The sequence below is a fragment of the Dama dama genome, chromosome 13 (genome assembly GCF_033118175.1).
Source record: "Dama dama isolate Ldn47 chromosome 13, ASM3311817v1, whole genome shotgun sequence".
In the NCBI taxonomy this organism is placed as follows: Eukaryota; Metazoa; Chordata; class Mammalia; order Artiodactyla; family Cervidae; genus Dama; species Dama dama.
The window spans coordinates 16,871,363-16,881,244 of NC_083693.1; positions in this window are offsets into that span (position 1 = coordinate 16,871,363).

Sequence of the window (9,882 nt, forward strand, 5' to 3'; positions counted from 1 at the left end):
AGCTGAGCACCAAAAAATTGATGCTTTTGAACTGTGGAGTTGGAGAAGACTCTTGAGAGTCCCTTGGACTGCAAGATCCAACCAGTCCATCCTAAAGGAGATCAGTCCTGGGTGTTCATTGGAAGGACTGATGCTGAAGCTGAAACTCCAATACTCTGGCCACCTCATGAGAAGAGTTGACTCATTTGAAAAGACCCTGATGCTGGGAAGGATTGGGGGCAGGAGGAGAAGCGGACGACAGAGGATGAGATGGCTGGATGGCATCACCGACTTGACGGACGTGAGTTTGGGTAAACTCCAGGAGTTGGTGATGGACAGGGAGGCCTGGCGTGCTGCAATCCATGGGGTTGCAAAGAGTCAGACACGACTGAGTGACTGAATTGAACTGAAAGATCATCTGGTCTGACCTCTTAATTTTGTGGATGAGAAAACAGGACTTTGCCAAGTATCCTTGATTTAACCCTCTTGATTCCTGCCCAGGTCTCTTAGCGAGATATTTTTATATATAGAAGTAGGTAGAAATGGATTTCTTTAACTGCTTGGGTGGTGTAAAGATGATACCACTAGAACCGGAAGACCTTGGTTTGAGTCCCAGCTCTCCTACAGCTTTGAACAAGTCAGGTAAATTTCCAACTGCAGTCTGTTCATTTAGAAAATAGACAAGAAAGAGCATTATTTTTGTAGTGTCTTCATCCCAGAATTATCGTGAGACATTTTATCTGAAGTTTCTTTGAAATGTGTAAACCTCTTATAATGTTAGTTATTGTTTTTTTGTCCCTATTCTCAGTAAGTCCAAGGCTGTCTGAGAAGGGAGAATACATTTTACAGTTTGACAGTGACTTTTATAAAAGTGCAAATAAGGATGGGAACCTGAGGATGCCCAGGACCATGTGTGGCTGAATTCACATCCACTTGGAAGTTGCCAGGTGGTGGCTGGTCTGGTCGCACAGAAGCCCAAGGCAAGGGGTTCTGAAAGTCCAGGCCATTCAAGTGTTACCAAGCATGTCCTCGTGGCCCAGGGCCAGGTGTCTTCCTTATCCAGAAGTGAGAGATGCATCCATTGCCTCAATGCCCACCTGCAAGGATGGACTAGGGCATGTGTCTGTCCTTAAGGAGTAAGGGACACCATCTCCCTAGGTTCTTGAATATTAGCCAAAGCTTTTCAAGGATGATTTCTGCAAGTCAGGACATGAATAGAACTAAGAAAGTCAGGCAAGTTTAGAGTGCCTCAGAAGGCTGCAAACATGATTCCTTCCAGTAATGCCAGCCTTTGCTGTTCATCTGAAATCCATTCCAGCTCATCCCTCCAGGAAAGGAACAGTCTGGGTCAAGTGTCTGGGGCTGAGGTCAACTGTGCTTTCCATTTCCATTCCCTTGGCCAGCTTTTTCTTCTCTGATGGAAAGAGAGCAGCAAGGCCCCCCTTGGTCACCACCATGGGTGACGACCAGGTGAGAAAACAAGAGGAGTTATGAACGTGGTTACGGCCCTGGGAGGCCCACACACCTATTTCCAGCTTTCCCGCTTTGGGAAAATATGTGAACTCACAGGACCCAGGCTCTGCCCCCTGACACCTGAGTTTCTATTTTCACTCATGAATCAACTGCCCATTATTTTCAAGCATGCACTGTATATAAATTAACAGCTTCAGTGGCTGAGATGTACGGTGAGTTTTCTGGATGTATGACCTATCCTTCAAGTGTTCTTACAATTTCCTTCCTTTGACTCATATGCTCTTTAATTTTACATGATGGAAAAAATTAGACATGACCCCAGAGAATGAAGCCTGCCATCTCATCCCTGGCTTAGCATCCTGCTGGCAGAACAAAAGAGGACACCGTTCCCCTTGAATCTATTTTTTTATAGAACTATCTATAACTGTTTGCCCCCAAAGCCACAAGCCACGCGGCTCAGCTCGACTCCTTCCCACCAGGTTTCACTGTGGTCCACTGTGTGCCAAGCCCTTTTCTAGGCCCTGGAGAAGCGACGGTGACTTAAAGGGACAGAAACTGCTGCCCTCACGGAGCTTTCATTCTGCAAACTCTAGACGAGGGAAATAAAATTCAGAGGAAACAAAATTAATGGAAGCATCATTATTAACTTCAACTGCTGATGCTTTAGAAATAAATATCCTTCAAGTGCTTTTTTTTTAAGATCATTTTAAACCATAATTACTTAAAAAGGTAATATATTCCGTTCTCTCTACTTTTCTGTATATTTGACAAGTGTTAATAATAAAACAATGTTCAATAATATAGGTAGCTGTGTCCTCTGCATCTCTGCCTGTTTCAGAGGAAGACAGTCCCCCCCACCCTCACCTTCTGCGTGCGCTTACAGAGTGAGTCTGCGGCTGAGCAGGCTTATTTCCGTGCCTACCCAGTTCCCCTCCTGTGCACCCTAAGATGCTGGCCCCGTGGCCTGCCAGCTGAGCCCCAGCCCGGGCCCCACTGCAGATGATCTGGGCAGAGGGCACAGAGGCAGGGCTGACTCAGGGCTGGTGCTGCCTCTGACCCGTGAGAGCTGGGCTGGCGCTCCTGACCCAGCCCGGTGCTGAGAAGACCAGTGTACATACACCCCACCACCGTCTGGACACAGTCTGAACACACAACCTCCAGCTCTCTGAGCCCTGGTTTTCTTTTTGATAATGAGTGTGTGGCAGTCTGTCTAGTCTCATGCAAGTCACTGTGGGGTTGAGTGAGTTGGGACCGAGTTCTACTTGCAGTGTCTTTGTGTGGCCAAAAATGGTCCTAGACTAGAGGTGCTCATCCTTGGTAGCGTATTAGGATCACCTCAGCCCCAAAGAAGTGACCCTTTTGAACTGTGGTCTTGGAGAAGACTCTTGAGAGTCCCTTGGACTGCAAGGAGATCCAACCAGTCCATCCTAAAGGAAGTCAGTCCTGAATATTCATTGGAAGGACTGATGCTGAAGCTGAAGCTCCAACACTTTGGCCACCTGATGCAAAGAGCTGGCTCATTGGAAAAAACTGTTATACTGCAAAGATTGAAGGCAGGAGGAGAAGAGGGCGACTGGGGTGAGATGATTGGATGGCATCACTGACTGAATGGATGTGAGTCTGAGTAAGCTCCAGGAGACAGTGGACAGGGAAGCCTGGGGTGCTGCAGTTCATTGGGTCACAAGGAGTTGGATATGCATGATTGAACAACAATGTAATCTAGATTAATCTAATCTAACATAGCATAACATAATATAGTACATATCATATATACCTTTATGCCTCACCTGGGCCAATTAAGCCCACCTCACTGGGGCAGGAGCCCCACACCAGCAGTTACTAAGCTGTCCAGGCGGTTCCTGCAGGCAGCTGGGCTGTGGGCCAGGACTCAGGAGCACAGGCGCCCTGGGAAATTTGGGAAGGAGCTGGTAGTGGCAGGGATGGCAATTAAATTGCAGTGTGTGGGCTGTTTTTGCCATTCCAGTTTAGGGGAACATGGCTGTCCCAAGGTTTATGTTTAGGATCTTGGTTGTTTAATGACAGTTTGAACCTGAAGTTTTCCGGGGATCTGAAACCAGCCAGTGCTTGTGGCTTGGTCTGGTTTGGGGGAAGGGGCACCAGTTGGGTGCTGGTGACAGAGAGGCATGAAGCGTGCTGTAAACTTATATGACTTGAGGGTTTTACCCCAAGTGGGCTTTACTCTGATAAAAGTACTAAAAATTACACACACACACACACACACCTCACACAGATTGCTACAGAAAGTTACCTCCTAGGTGGTTAGATTTTGAGCACTTTGGTTTTTTTCCTTTGTACTTTAATACATTGTTTGAATATTTTACTGTGAGTTGGTATCCCTTTATAAAAATAACAAATTTTTTAAAAGAAAGTCAATGGAGAAGAAAGGGCACAAAGAAAGAGGAAGAAGGGAGAGGCATTTTATCATGTGTCAGGATGGCTCTGCTGCTATCTCGCGTTGATCACAAAACAAACAGGGCTATTTGCTCCTTAGGAAGCACCGGTCCCCTTGCGAGTCGTCCGACCTGGTTCCTGGTAACAGCCTTCAATCCTCGTCTTGAGGGACCTTCCCAAGTCCCAGGATATCCTGACTCTGCTTCAGGCTTCCCGAATAGTGGCTACCAGAACCTTTCCTGAACTTGGCCAAGGGGAGGGCCTTTTTCTATGTTAAGCTGGAGCGTAGGTGGCTTGCAGGGGGTCCCTGCTCAGACATCTCTCCTGGGTGTTGGGAGAAGGCCGGGGAGTCCAGGCACACTCTCCACTCTGTTCCAGGGAGGGCTCCACTGTGTGCATGATTGAATTCCCTTGTGCACCCTCAAAATTGCCCCTGCTGGCCAGGAGCGGGGGAGGTACAGGTGCTATCAACACACCCATGTAATCTGATAGCGTGAAAAAGTAGCAACGATCACTTCATTGTAGAAAAAGTGCCCCGAAATAGTCTTATTTTATTATTATCGGTGACTATTTTGTGATTGATTGATTGATGGAGGAGAACGTGCAGTAGCTTTGTTATTATCTGTCAGTATATCCTATAAACTAAAAAAAAAAATGTTTTAAATACGCTATTGACTGTTGCCCTGTAAACAGTTACCAGGGCCCCATTTCAAGAATTGTCTACAGCTGTGTCAACAGAGGTTGCCTGTTCCCTACACACCAGTGTGACGGCCCAAGACAGCTTGAGAAACAGATGTGAAAATCCCTGCATCCAGCCTGAGAGTGGCTGTGGGCTTCTCCTGCCTCGCTCAGAGTCAGAGTCAAGTAAGGTGGTGAAGGTCCGAGCTCCCATCTGACCTGCATGCGGCTACTCTGAAGGTCACATAAGGTGGGCAGAGCGCAGAGTCTGGGAGATGAGATCTGCAACTCCTCGGCCCAGCAAAGCTCGCACTGAGAAAAGGAATCCTGCGTTGAAGCAGCTTTCCTTTTGTGCTGCATTCGGTCCCTGTGGCTGAGCTTTTTAACCCCACTGGGATGGGACCATCTCATTCCTTCTGGGTGAGTGCGGTGGGGCGGCACGAGGTTGAGAGGGCCCAGTTCTAGTGCAGACTCTACAACCTAGAGCGAGCTCGGGTCTTGAACCTCTGTCTCTGAAAGGGGGATAACACACGGGGGGACGGTTTACTCTTGGGGTCGGTGGGAGCATTCCACGAGCTGGGCCAAGTGGGACTGCCTGCAACTGTAAACCGCAGCATAGCCAAGATGGTTCTGCTCATACAAGTTTACTCCCTGTGCTGCCCCGTCTTCTGCTGTCCACACAGCCCCGGCTGCCCCCTCTGGGGTTCTCCTCCTGACTCCTGGGTGCCCAAGGGGAGGGCTTACTGGGCTGAGGAGGAGAGAGAAGGTGCTAGACTCTTTGTTTATACGCTTATCCTTGGCCTTCCCTGGAGGCTCAGCTGCCTGCAACGCGGGAGACCTGGGTTTGATCCCTGGGTCAGGAAGATCCCCTGGAGGAGGGCATGGCAATCCACCCCAGGATTCTTGCCTGGAGAATCACATGGACAGAGCAGCCTGGCGGGCTGCAGTCCATGGGGTCACAAAGAGTCAGAAACAGCTGAGTGATTAAGCACCCGCTCACTATTGGTCTCGTCACATCAGCACGTTAGCTCCAAGAAGCCTGGAAATCATCTGACCACGGCCGTCACTCAGGAGCTAGAACAATGTCTAGACCCCTCTCACCAACATTACAAATTATCAGTATTATGTCAGTGCTATCGTGGCATTTATAATCAGCATATTATCAATTATATATCATAGAAGCTAATCTCAGTGATATAATGGTATCAGTCACATAATACTATATTAGCGATTTTATAAATTAGAAGCTCTTCCATGAAGGAGGAGCTCTTGGGCTCAAGAGAGAAATTTGCACGGGTTGTGCTTGAAGGCTGACTGCCCTTTGTTGCTACTTGCCACCTGGACGGGGGCCTTCAGACTTTCCTGCTTCACAGTGCCCTGTTGGCCCACAGCCCTGCCAATCCCTGGGCTTGCCCACCCCTCACCGTCTGACTTCTAGGATGCCACATTTCACTTCTCGTGGAAATCCTGAAGCTTCCAGAGCATCTCTAGGAAACTTTCCTTCTCCCTTAGTGATTTTTTGATGAACACCAGAGAAACTTTCTACTCTACAAGAACTGTCTGAAGGCTTATTTTTTAAACCTGTACTGATCTTGATCCCACTTAGGTTGTCAGATGAGTTTTCCTGCTGGCGATGTTTGGGGGCCTTGGGAGTTCCATAAAATCTTCTTTTAGTTCAAGCTCTGCCTTAAGACTTATTTCAGGGTTCCTTTCTTTCTGTAGGAAGGTCTGGGAGCCAGATCCGTGAGATCTGGCATGAAATGGGAGGCATTGTGCCTGCCTGGCATACAGTAAATGCCCATCACGTTTTTGTTGGATGGTTAAACATGGAGTAAATGAGATTTCTTCTTTCCAGAACATGGAACTCAATAGGAAGGTGACAGAGAGTGGCAGAAATTTGAAACAGGAAAAGTGAAGTTGGGGTTGGCCTGGAAGAAGGGGAGCCAGGAGGCTACCTGCTGGAAATCACAGGCCACAGCAGGGAGCTGGGGAGGGAGCCAGGCCAGCCAATCGAGAACCGCGGCTCGGTGAACAGGCTCCTTCTGCGTCCCTTTTATTTTCTGGTATTTTAAAGAAAGTTCCTTGTGCAAAGGCCTCCATCCTGTGGTCTCTGCTAAGGGAAGAGGGGGAAGGGTCTGGGAGCTGTGATGAGCCTCAGGCAGAGGGCAGGTGGGAAACCAGTGTGATAAGGACTGACCACCCAGCCCTCCCACCGGGGAGCCCTGTCCTCTGTCCTTCCTGCTTGCAACAAACCCGCTGTGTAGCTAGGGTCAGCTACAGGGAGTTTATTGAACCCAGCGGGGAGGAAAACACTTGAAGGGAGCCCACTGGGACAGCTCTCCCCTCTTGGGGCAGCAGGCCGCCCCGGGACTGGCATTTTCCACAGTGGGAGATGACAGTCAGGATTCTCTGGGTGAGGCGGGTGTTTCTTAAATACAAGGTTCAGGCTGAAAGCAGAAAAGCTGCTGCTACCCCCAGGACATCTCAGAACCATTTCTCCCTGTAGTAGGCTGGATAATGGCCCCGAGAGATGTACGGTTCTAGCCGCTGGAGAGGGGCATGGTCAAAGGGTTTGTGCCTCTGTGATTACATGGAGGATTTTGAGACCATTGGGCCCTAAATGCAATCACAAGAGTCCTTAGAAATGGGAGGTGGAAGGAGATTTGACAGATGGGAGAGAAGGAGGCAGTGTGAATAGAGAGGCGGAGAGTGGGGGCTGAGACCACGAAGGGGAACGCGCTGGAGAGAGAGGCCCTCTGAGAGCCTGCGGAGAGCATGGCCTCTGGATGCCTTGATCAAGACCCAAGGGTACTGGTTTCAGGCTTCTGACCTCCAGAACTGCAAGAGAATACCTTTCCGCTGTTTCAGCCACCAAGCGTGTGGTCACAGCAGCCATGGGAATCCAGTACGATGTGTTCATTTAAGACCAAATTACAAGTCTCCTGAAGGTTTGGGACTCCATCTGATTTGTTCCCCCTGTTTAATGTCTAGTCCCCGAATGATCCTGGGCCTTGGTACACGCTCAATAAATATTTGTGGAATAAAAGTTGGATGTTCTTGAATCTCCTAGTGGAGGGCAATAATTTGTGGTGCGTCCCAAACTTATTTATTAAAAGAACCCTTTTTGCAAAAACATCTTTTGGGACAAGGGTTGTTCACTTTGGGAAATACTGATGTCTTTTTTGCTGGATCTTCAGGAAGGTGTGGAAGGAGGTGTTGAAATGGTACATTGTACACGCCCGGCTCCTCAGCCGGTGACCACGTTTTCCCTCCGGGAATGGCCAGCATTTTACAAAATGTCCCGTAGTTGGTGGGTGATGGGAAAGGCTCGTGGCTGTTGAGCTTAGATTGTGAGGGAAAATATTTATGGGAGTGAATGGCTCCAATCACACATTTGTATTAACAAAAACGTGATGCTTTGAAATGTTTAAATGCTACACAGGCTCTATTTATAGATCCTCCGTAGAAAAGGACAGGCAGTCAGAAATGTCATGCTCGCTCAGCTTTATAGTAATAACACTATTTACTGCGGGACACAAATAGGAATGCTGGCAATATTTAGCATGGCCCCCAGCTTTCCATTTCCAATACAAGCTAACGCGGTGTTTTGCACACTATCAATTACAGCGCTCCTGAAGGGGCCAGTTCCCTTTCTGTTCACAGGAATGAGAGGGACCCTCACGTCCTTTGCCATCCTCAGCATGTTGATTTCAGGCTTAAAAAACAACCACCACCACGCACAGTGATGCTACTCAGATTTGTGGGCACTTTGGCTGCTGGGGAGGGGGTGGGTGCCCCTCTTGCTCACCGGACACACTGGTGAGAACTGCTTCTCCCTGGGCATGTGTTGTTTTGAATTTACTCACAAGGGGCACTCCGGGGAAGGAGGTTAAGAAACACAGGGAGGAACAGGGGAAAGATCTGGGCAACTGGCAGGTGTGTCTGTGTGTGTGTTAGTTGCTCAGTTGGGTCTGACTCTTTCAACTGCAGGGGCTGTAGCCCTCCAGGCTCCTCTTTGCAGGCAATTCTCCAGGCAAGAATACTGGAGTGGGTTGCCATTTCCTTCTCTGGGGGAAACTTCCTGACTCAGGGATTGAACCCAGGTCTCTTGCATTGCAGGCAGATTCTTTACCATCTGAGCCACCAGGGAAGTCCAGCCAGGCATTAGTGGCGGTGAAAGCATTTCCAGTGTCTGTTTAAGAAAGATTTTGTTGTTGTTGTTCAGAGGGTTTGTTCTTCTCTCCAAAAAAAAATGTAACTGTATTGACAAGTTCTAAGAGGCTCTGTAAGAGAGGGAATTACATACCCAGATGGAAGGAGGTTGCTGAGAAGCAGAGTTATATTTAAATGATTGGTAAATGAAAGGTCAAACTTGAGAAATCAGAAGATGTCTAAGAGAGCTTTTTAACACTGAGCTCACAGGAATCAAAGAATGAAATGTATTTTCATGTTTGTCTTCCTTTCCAATGGTTGAGAACATTTAGTTATGTTTTGTGATCAAGGTCAGTTACAGTCACGGACAAGGTAGTCTGCATTTCCCCAGGTTCTACTGGTGAAGTCAGCCATCAGAGAAGACCAAAGTTCTCAGTAGATGATGGAGCAGGTGGTAAAGGTGTTCTATTGAGTAACTCCTCTATGTTGAGACCGTTGAGATACCAATTACAATATCAGAAATCTAGAGACTCTTAAGTGAGTGTATAAAAGCTTGAGAGAGAGACAAAGCTCCTTAGGAGCCATGTAAAAAGAAAGAAGAGTAAATACTTTAAACATATGTGAAAACCTTATTCAATGCACACCGTTAATAACAGGAAGACCGTTAAAGCCTCTGTCCCCCTAATAAAGAACAATGACAAGAATCACAGCCAGGATAGAGCCAACCTTCCTTCTCAGATGGAGAGAACAACCACTGAATCTGGTTGCAGATTTAAAAACACAAAAGTAGTGATTGCTTTAAACAGAACAATCTAGAAAAGACTGGAAGCTGAGTGCAGGGAGTAGGAGTAAGATGGGGCGGAGAGCCAGGATTCCAGAATATTAAGTCATTAAAATAAAGGATAAACTGGAAAAGCAAGCATTAAAGAAAGGCTGAATTTCTCCAGGAATATCATGAAAGGGAAAAAAAAATGCAAGGGACTCAGTTGAAAGTATGGTTTTCCAAAACTAACAGTGAGGCGGCTCATGGCAAAAGGTTGGTAATTGAGAGCCTCTGCTGATGCTCTTACTCCTAAGGAAACAATCTGTGCCCCAGACCATCTTTTCAGCTGTGAGAGAATAGAATTTCCAGAACTGATGTAAGAGTTGAGACTGGAGACTGAAGCAGTGTTGAGTGTACACTTGATT